The sequence below is a fragment of the Rhyacophila brunnea genome, unplaced genomic scaffold, assembly GCF_057557595.1.
Source record: "Rhyacophila brunnea isolate RB1 unplaced genomic scaffold, BYU_Rbru_1.0 scaffold_23, whole genome shotgun sequence".
Lineage (NCBI taxonomy): Eukaryota > Metazoa > Arthropoda > Insecta > Trichoptera > Rhyacophilidae > Rhyacophila > Rhyacophila brunnea.
This window is the reverse complement of record NW_028232893.1, coordinates 30465762-30476191: the sequence shown is the minus strand read 5'-3', so window position 1 is coordinate 30476191 and position 10430 is coordinate 30465762. Positions and strand designations below refer to the sequence as shown.

General features: G+C 34.1%; 1 long non-coding RNA gene across 1 annotated transcript; it reads right to left on the bottom strand.

Annotated features, from left to right (window-relative positions):
* Positions 1 to 388: 388 nt before the first annotated feature.
* Positions 389 to 3796, bottom strand: LOC147069848 (uncharacterized). The gene is made up of 3 exons (XR_015071190.1): positions 3422 to 3796; positions 2375 to 2556; positions 389 to 592 (listed from the first exon to the last, which is right to left on the bottom strand). It is a non-coding gene; the product is annotated as an uncharacterized LOC147069848 (long non-coding RNA).
* Positions 3797 to 10430: the final 6634 nt, after the last annotated feature.

The window sequence follows — 10430 nt, the reverse complement described above, 5'->3', positions numbered from 1 at the left end:
ATTTTATCGCTACTACCTACCATAATAAATATTATAGTATAGCCAGGGTCACCCCGCTCTGTCAATTATGAAAATGGCACTTGATTTATATGTCAAATTGAAATACTTAGCTTTTAGCTATTCAAAAAAAATCACTCAAGGCTCCGTCTGGAAGAAGATTCAGCATCTTTGGTTTATACATTATTCATATTTTGTTTAGGGATAATAATAGGTAGGGACATAGATTGGATAGGTAATAATTACAACAAACAAAATTGTATGTTACAAAAACTTATATATTAATAAAAATATAGTACAAAAATATAAAATAAGCAATAGGTAACCCCCCCCCCCCCCGATTCACAGTAGTATTATATTATAATTATTATAAAATAATAGACACGACGAAATAATCATATTTCCATTATGGCGTAGATTTGATTAATGTTTTAATCTCATTGTTTTGGCCATTTCTGGAAGTTTTCCTTTGTATTCACCAATTGCTTTTAGTATTAACTGCAATCTTTCTAGCATTATTCTTGCATAATCATAAATGTAATGACGTCTCAATTTAGGCTTTTCTGCAAGATTTTCAGCAGCTGATCTTGCGGACCTATAAAGAAAAGAGAAATAAATGATATTATTTAATATAGATAGGGTATCTAATGTACAAAAATACCCAACCAATAATAACTATTCATAAGCTTGTAATGCGTCAATTACATTGAGCTACTTTACGAGCTGTTTTTTGGCGAATTTAAAAGCGGGCGATTCAGCTACTGCGACTGTGATGATGACACACAAAACTTTCCATTCGCTGAAAAGCCAACAAGCTAACGACTATTTTGACAGAACGTAGTTCGTTTTTTTACCGGGAGGTCGCTACTACGCTCTATTGCGCAGACGCAGTAGGCCCACACGCCGACGTGTAGCGTGTAAAGTTGACCGGCTTCCAACTTTTCTCGATAGATTGTTTATAATCTGCTTGTTAGCTTGTTCGATGATGGTGCTGGGCGACTTTACAGGCAGATTGTAAATTCGCCAACAAGCAGCTCGTAAAGTAGCTCAATGTAATTGACGTATTATACAAATCCGGGGTGCAAAATTAAAAGGGAAACGATTTTGATAATATAAAAAATTAATTAAATACATAGGTGTGCCAAATTACATATTATAACACAGTCTAACAATAAAATTGTGAATTCATCTGTTTTCCATTAATACACCCTGTTTACATGTGCATAGATTTACTGCTGATAGTATGTATTATCACGGTCATAACAAGAGAATGCACATTTAAACACGTATTATTGCGCAAGTTGCAAGATTGGATGCATGGATCAAAAAATTTCAGCAGGTTCTGAATTTTCACACAAAAGTTGGAATGCGCAGTAGAACGATAGTGGCGAACCTGCCGGAAATAATATGAACTACACTGCACAAAACTTTCACAACCTGTCAAATAGCACCATCCAATGACAACGTAGTGTCTCGCTAACGCTTAAATAATGTGATTGGCGAGACAGTCAGCACTTTTACGTATTATTATCACGACAGTTTAAAATACACACTATTGGTGCAAGTGAATTCATGTACGTGTCCAGGCGCTATAATTCTATGTGACCTTAATATCTAGCAATAAAAGCTATCGTAACCTAACCTAGACAGGCAGAAGTTCTGGACAAAAATTCCATACTGAAGTAAATAATTTATAATATACACAATTTCGCTAAAGTGGATTTATGTAAGTACATTTACACTATTTATTATTTTTCAATCAATTGTTTTTAAAGAAAAAAGAAATCTAGGAATTCTCTATATCTCTAAATAGTATGAATTCATTAAATTTAATAGTGTATATTTGCTACAGTGTAGCAAAGACCACAAAATACACCAATGGACAGACAATAATAGGCGATGTGACATAGGTTGCTAAGCAGATGATATGACAACGAGCTGGAGTATACAACCGCTGGACAAATGCTGTTTACGTCATACAGTGATACCCTACGGGTATTATAATATGACCACGGGGAGTATCTAAAATTCGCCGGATCGATGAGTTCAAAAAATTTGGTGGATGTATGCAGCAGTGAAAAACTAGGGACTAAGATGAATGGAAAGAGATAGGGGAGACCTTAATCTGGCAGTGGATCGACCCTGGCTGATGGTTAATGACATCTATTGTTTGACATTGTAAAATCCACAAATTGTTTGTTTTAGTAATTTTTAAGTTTCCTTCTGTGATTTTCTTTCCGATGAAGTAAAAGATGTTTGTAGTTATTATTGTATTAAAAATATTATTGTAAGGTTTTTCACTATGATTAATATTCATTAATATGTTAACACGTTTACTAAAGATCATAATAAAGTTGCTTAGATCATGATGCCTTACCCGTGAGGTACCTCATTGATGCTAATATCCTCATCAGATTCTTCACATCGCAGTCTCAGTTTCTTTTTAGGCGGGGATTGCAGGAGACCAAGACGTTCAAATAGCGAAGGCCTAATTTGTCTGGCAATACGTACATGGTGTACTTCTTCTTTGTAGTCGTTTGGTGCTCCTTCTATGCGATACTAAAATTAAAATTATATGCAATATTATAAATGGTTACTTAAACCAGTGGTCTTTACAGAAAAGATTTCCTCAGGCTTGAAATAGCTGCCCTGCAGGTATATTCTTATGGGTTATTACTTTAGCACGTTTCCGTTGTTTCCATTCTTACAAATTAGCACAGAAGGTATTCTTTACAATAAACGGTCAGCGTCGGCTATCTCTAATTCATAATACGGCAAAAAATTAAGTTGGTAGACCGAATCCAAGTGGATAAGACTCAACACAAGCGGATAAAGCCAAACGAGCGTCATCTAGTTGGCAATAAGCCAAACACAAGAATTTTGTATTGACACGTCAGACATATTAACCTTTCCCTTACCATGGTAAAAAAATTACGCCCGATCCCATGCCGTCCACTCAGTGTCCCGATGGAAATTTGGCATTTTAAGGCATTTTAAAAGCTAATTGATTGCTTCAAAAGGTAAAGTATGTTTTTAAATACTATTTAGTCATCGTTTAACATGTTATTCTGTGTATATCACATGCAATTATCTTATAATCGTGTATAATAATCGAACATCGATAAATGTACGTCATAACCAAACCACGGCATGTCTCGATCTGTTTTAAATGGAACAACCAACACACGCTGTCATTTCACGGAGAGTGGGGGTGGCTAATTCATCCGAAGCGAACGAGGGATGTTTTTAGGTAGCATAACATCTGCATGGACTTGCGTTATCACGTTTACCACATAAAATAATAGTTATAATTTTGCATTATCGATTCCCTGTATACATAATTTTAAAAATTGTGATCTTATTGTATCATATTATTAGGTTTTATTAAAAATCGGATTTTAAAACACATTAAAAATATACTTACATAAGAATAATTAAACAACAAAAATACTCCGATCGTATAGTTTCCACTAAATATATTTTAATATTATGTTTATTATGTTGAAATAATACACATTAAAAAAATTAAATCACTACGTTACTTGAACCTATATGCACGTATTAAGTCTATACCTCTTAGACTATAGATATATCACACCTACTTTTAGATAATTTCATAACAAGAGGTTTTATAGTCAATAATAAAATACATAAACATATATTTAATGTAATATTGTATCCCCAGAAAAATCTACTTTTAAACATATGTATAATATGATAGGTACCGCAATTTAATACTTATATATTATAAACTTCTATTAAATTTTCATTATCCGAAATTTTATTGTCGTTCACTTCAAACTCAATATCAGAGTCATCACAAAACTCCTCTGCAGCCACCCTGATTTCTGCCTCTGTTATCTTATCTGTTATCTTATCTCTGTTATGTATATCTTCTCGGCATGATTAAATATTTTCAAAAATATTTATCAATTTGATAATCGACGTGTAGATGATGGGAGTACGCACAAATCTAACCGTTCGACTGCCTGCTGTGCACCCAAATAATAGTATGTTTTTTTTAGGTCGCTGGAAGTTTTCAAATACACATGGCCCACAAACCGATGTAATTCTTACATACTTGGCAATAAAGGTTTGTATTCAAAATCCGGGTAAATTTATTTTTATTACGGGTGCAATAAAACTGAGCCTTTCCGGTCAGTATTTTGGAATAAACGGCATATAAAGCGAAGTTGACTTGCTAAAATGAACACTTATAACATTACATTAAGGGTTGCTTTGGCGTTTATCGTCAGATGCATTTGAAACATTTATAATTCAAGGTTCGATATATTGTAAGAGGCTACGGCTGAATGCATCCTTCACAGAATTATGTTGAAGAAAGACATAAATTTCTATCTCTGACTAACAAATGACATTTTAAAATAGTGTCTCATGTTTACATTACTATTATGCGCGTTTCTCTAACATATATCTTTCTAGATAGCCTTGTCACTGTCTTATCAAAATATTGATTAGACTTTCGAAAAATGATTAATTTTACATATAAGACATTCAATTCAACTACCGACAAATTTTTCTTTTTATGCCTAAATATTTTATCTACAAATAGCTAAAAGTAGACGTTTATATACATAATAATAAGTGGGGTATCTATGATTTAAGGTCATTTCTAAACTCCGAGACCATCGTGGCAACGGGAGTGTTAACATATTAACCTACGATTTTCTTAATCATGTCGTTGCAATTGCAGCAAAATAGTCAGAGCTTGTATCTCAATTATCAATATGTAAAATTGACATACTCTGTCTCGTTCTGACTTTAGCACGGCCAACAGAGGCGCTGTTAAAAGTTATCACCTTTCGACAGTTCATTCTGTTAACTGTTTTACATAATTAACCGCCAGAATACGTTAAGGTCGTAAAGTGATAAATGTGATATATTTATCCCAATTAGCTCTTTTTGGATGTTAAGTGATATTATGTTAGAATAAGCCCGCTGAAATCACAAACAGAGATAGAAGCATTGTTTTAGAAGCATAGTAATTTTATTATTTTCACATTCAATATTTTTTAAAAACTAAGCACGAGTATCAAAAAAATAGGCACATGTGTATTTTATTCATTATTTCCAGAGTGCTTGTGAGATAATAATAATTAGTATGATGTGCATAGCAATATTTTTTTATATTTGTACTAGTCTCCAATAGTTTAACTGCTCATAAGACCCGTCCATACCATAAGATATAAAGCATTGCACCAAGCCATGGAGGTAGGCTGTTAAGGTCCGACATAATATATAGTTCACTAAACTTTGTCAGTCATACTTATTTGTTTTCATTGAACTGAGAATACAAATATTTGCAAATGGTGTTGATTAGTTTTTAAAATTCAATTAAACCCCGCCTAATCCAAACCGTCACAATGGACGTAGGCTGTTGAGATCAAACAGAAATAGTATACAAATTTCTTTTTCTTCTTCTTCTTTCACCCTGTCACGACCCAGCAAACACTCGAGTTCGTGAGCAGAGACAGCAGCCTTCGGTGATTGAGGTAACCATGATGCTTTACGTGGCTGGGACATGTGTTCCGGATGCTGACATAGAGTGTGACTCTTCATACACAATTCATCATCATCATCAGGGGCGCGACAACCCGGTGTGGGTCCTGGCCTCCTCCAACAGCTCCCTCCACCTGTCCCTATCCAGTGTGGCCGCTTTGCAATTCGGAACCCCCAGAATACAGCAGTCACTGGTAGCTCCATCCAACCAGTGAATCTTTGGCCTGCCTCTTCTTCTACGCCCTATTGGATTGCTGGACATCACTCTCTTGCCGGTTCATTGTCATTCATACGGTGCACATGACCTAGCCATTGCAGTCTCCCAATCTTAATTGATTGAACTGCGCTGCAATCTTCGTACAGCCCGTAGAGCTCAGCATTATATATTTTCCTCCAATTGGTGCCGTCCCTTAACAGTCCATATATATGGCGGAGAATTTTTCTTTCAAAGATGTTCAGGGCTCCTTCATTTCGCAGAGTTAATGTCCAGGTTTCCGATGCGTAGGTGAGCACTGGCTTTACAAGTGTCTTGTGAAGAGTGCTTTTAGTTCGGCGAGATAGTATGCGGGACTTAAAATGTCTTAACAGACCAAAGTAGCATTTATTCGCAGACATGATTCTCTTGTTGATTTCTTCTGTAATATCATTATGTCGAGTTACAAGAGATCCAAGGTATATGAAACTGTCGACCGTATCAAACTTATATGCACCAATATCTAACTTTGTTGCACCTTCTCGTGGTGTGACATAGACAGGCATTTATTTAGTTTTTGCCTCGTTTATTTGAAATCCCATTCTTTTGGCAGAGGCTTCTAGTGCTGTGAATGCCTTTTTCAGCGCCAATTCTGATATGGCAATGCTTAGTAAATATCGTGCCGCTGCCACGGGCATCAATCTTTGCATCACATATCGCCTTTTCTAGCGCAATATTGAAAAGAAGGCATGCCTTCATACACAATTCAGTCATACTTAACAATTGTCTTCATTTAATTAAGAGTACAAATTGCAGTTGGTGTTGGTTGGTTTTTTAAATTTATGTTACCCTTGTCTAAATCAAACCATAATAGATAAAAAAATATATTCTTCTGTCTATAAAATATCTAATCTTCATCTATCTAAATGTTTTATAGATAGATGAATATTTTTTGACTATTATCTATTGTGGCTTGGTTAATTTTAAAAACTAACCAACACTATCTGCAATTTGTACTCTTGGTTCAAAGAAAACAAATACGTTTGACTGACAAAGTTTAACGTTCACTATTTGTCGGATCTTAACAGTCTACCTTCACCACTGGAATATTCATAGGTGCACGCCACATCTAGACATTAATAGACATGGATAGAATAATTAATTATTTAATATACAATCACAATAATAGTAAAATACTCACCTGATTTACAGCGACAATCAGCAAAATTAATATTAGGTTAAAAACGAATTTAGTCATTTTATTTTAATTGGTTAACTATTTTATTATAAATAATAATGTTATGAACACATTTTATTTGATTACTATCCGCCATACAAACAATTTTTAAAATGAAAAAACCTATTTCTCACAGACAACATTGTTAAAACTGTTCCGTTTGGTTGTAATTTTTACAGCTATATCATAACAATCATAAATGCAATAACTGCAACTCTCTATTATTGAATTTGCATAGTAATCAGTTTATTGTTTTCATTCTGTACAGTAATAATAGAATTATTGCTGAAATTAGGTTAATTAATCATAATAATATTGTCATGTAAAATAATAATAAATAATAACAAGTTTTCAGTGATTCGCCTAAGAATTGTGTTTTAGGCAATTGTATATACATTACAGTATGTTCATTTGCAAAATTTTCCAAATAGGGCGCTTTCCTATACAATAAATTCTAAAAGATCGTGACCAGCGATGCGCGGATTGCGGGTCGCGGGTGCAAATGACGCATGCCAAACGAAATATAATTTGTCATATAAATCCAACATACGTCCATTTTATGTTCTGTTTATTGTACTATTAGTAACAATAATAATATATTCATTGACATGTTTTATTTTTATAGTAAATGGGTAACGTTTTTAGTCATCTTTACACGATTTAAGAATTAATACGCCCGTCGCCATCACGAAACAAAGTGACGTATTTCCAGCTCGACGTTCTCTCTCAGAATGCGAGCGAGTCCAAAATTTCGTCGCGCCTATAGTTTGAAAAGTATTTGCCGTTTCACTGATGTATCACCTTAAGAATATATTCAGACGACTCCATCACAAAAGAAATTGACGTGCGAACAAGTCGACTATCCCTCTCCGAATGGCAACGCGCCTCAACGCGGCCGAAATTTCGTTCCACATAGTGTTGAAAATTATTTGCCGTTTCACTTGTGTACGCGCTTATAAAAGCTATACTTCAGCTGAGGCATGGTCTAAAACGATCGTGACTACGCGACGCGCAGATTATGCAAACGACGAACAAAACATAATTTGTCATTAAAATTCAACATGCGTACATATAATGTTATGTTTATTGTTATTTAAGTAGTAATAATAATATATTCATTGACATGTTTTGTTTTTCGAGTAAATACGTAACGTTTTTTAGTCATCTTTACACGATTTAAGAATTAATTCCTCCGACGCCATCACAAAACAAATTGACGGGCTCATAGGTCGACTATCGCTCTCCGACTGGCAACGCATGCAAAATTACGTCCCACCCATTGCTGGAAATTATTTGCCAATTCACTGAAGTATGCTCTTAAGGGGGTACATGCTCAGCGTCCGTCAAAATGATTACGTCAGAATGTTTATCACATTTGAATAGTCAAAGACATATCTTATTGTCAGTATCTTTAAATGTGTAAATCTTGCCCATTTTTAGAATAATAAAATGCCTAATTCTTGTCAAATTTGGGATCACAGAGATTATCAATATAATTTTTTATTGTAAATATTTCACTATAATAATGTCGACATAAATTTTACTAATGGTTTTATAAATTAATAAATATAAAAAATCTTAACACCACTTCACATAGACGTACTGAAATATGACTATATTCTAAAAAAACATTAGAGCGAGAGGTTTAAAAGTATACTATTTTATGTAATAAAAATACTTTATGCAGTCATCAAATGTTTAAAATAAATATAAAGGATAATAAGGCTTCAAAATTATGAAAAAAGGCCGTACATCATCAATTCTATTAGAAACAATAATAATATATTCATTGACATGTTTTCTTTTTAAAGTAAATGGGTAACGTTTTTAGTCATCTTTACACGATTTAAGAATTAATTGGCCCGTCGCCATCACGAAGCAAAGTGACGTGTTTCTAGCTCGACGTTCTCTCACTGAATGCGAGCGAGTCCAAAATTTCGTCGCGCCTACAGTTGAAAATTATTTGCCGTTTCACTGATGCGTCACCTTAAGGAATGTCCAGGATCATGCTTTGAAAATAGCATAAAAGCTCCATTTTGACGTACGCTGAGCATGTGGGCCGTTAATTCAAACCTCATATTGAGGCCTAGATCGACATAAACCTTCCCTCAAACAGAATAATATAATCTTTTCCTTGTAATTTTTTTTCTGTTACACAAATATACTATCACACGTTTGGTTAGAAACTCAACATCTGCAAACATTGCTATTTTGATCAAAACAAACATTTCATGAGACCACACATCTCTACTTCCGGTGAAACAATTAAAACTTTCCCACTTGGCGTTTACTTGCTTGTTTATCAATACATTTTCACAAAATTTTCATTCGTGTATGACTACTAAATACATGGTCATTTGTATAAAAACTCTTTTAACGGTTTTATATTAAAAATCTTTAGAAAAAGTTTTTATACAATGTTTATTTGTCAAGTAGCGGCATATTATGCATGTCGCCCTGGACTGGTAGTTTTAAGTAATACACCTACTTTGTTTTTGATTAGGTAATTATTATTATTACACCCACGGTGGCCGCGCGGCTTAAGCGTTGGACTGTTACGCCGTGGGCTCCAGGTTCGAATCCTGGGTCTGGCAAGTACACATATTTTTTTTCAACTTGTGTGTGAGTCAGGGTATGAACCCAATATGTTGAGCAAGTGGCTGATATCCATTTCTCATAAAAACAAAATCTGTTAATACAAACCTCTACTCTGTGGAGGCCCATATGATCCTATTAGAATCGGACATGGTCGGAAAATTATTATACATAATGGTATGTATATTATTTATTTACAATCAGGGCTTCCGGGTTCCGTGTCGTTCCGAGTCGTAAAATCGGCAACATTGTCGTTCCGTCTCATGGAAAAAATAATTTTACCATTTGAGCTAGAATGGCCATAATATAACAAAAAGTCACACACTTATTATATAAAACACATAAAATTACTTTTATTATATAAAACACATAAAATTAGATAACTATGTTAATATTTTCATAAAATTACCGAGCGCTCCAGCTCGTAAAATTCTCCATTTCGAGTTCTGTTTACAATTTACATCATGGGTGGCTAACCTTTTCAGCAGCCGGGCCAGATTCTAAAACTGAGGTTTCCTACCCGGTCGCACAACCGATTTTTTTTATTATACAAGACAAAAAAGAAATATATATTGTATATATTAATAAAATAAAACAAAAATGAGAGTCAAAGATATTTATTAGATTAGACTTTTTTTAAATAATAAACAATTAACAAAATAATATAAAAATAATAAATTTTAGTGAGAAGTTTGATTTTGTGTGCCAGAACTAAGTGCATCAATATCGATTTCGAGTGAGGTTGTTCCTATTCGCACAGTTTTCCAAAATCACATCAGTGATTCGTGTTCTCACTCGGAATTTTATATGCTAAGTGTTCCCAAATAGCGAAGTCATCATTAGAGCATGTTTGTAAAATGCAGGATATTTCTCCTTGTCCAAATACTC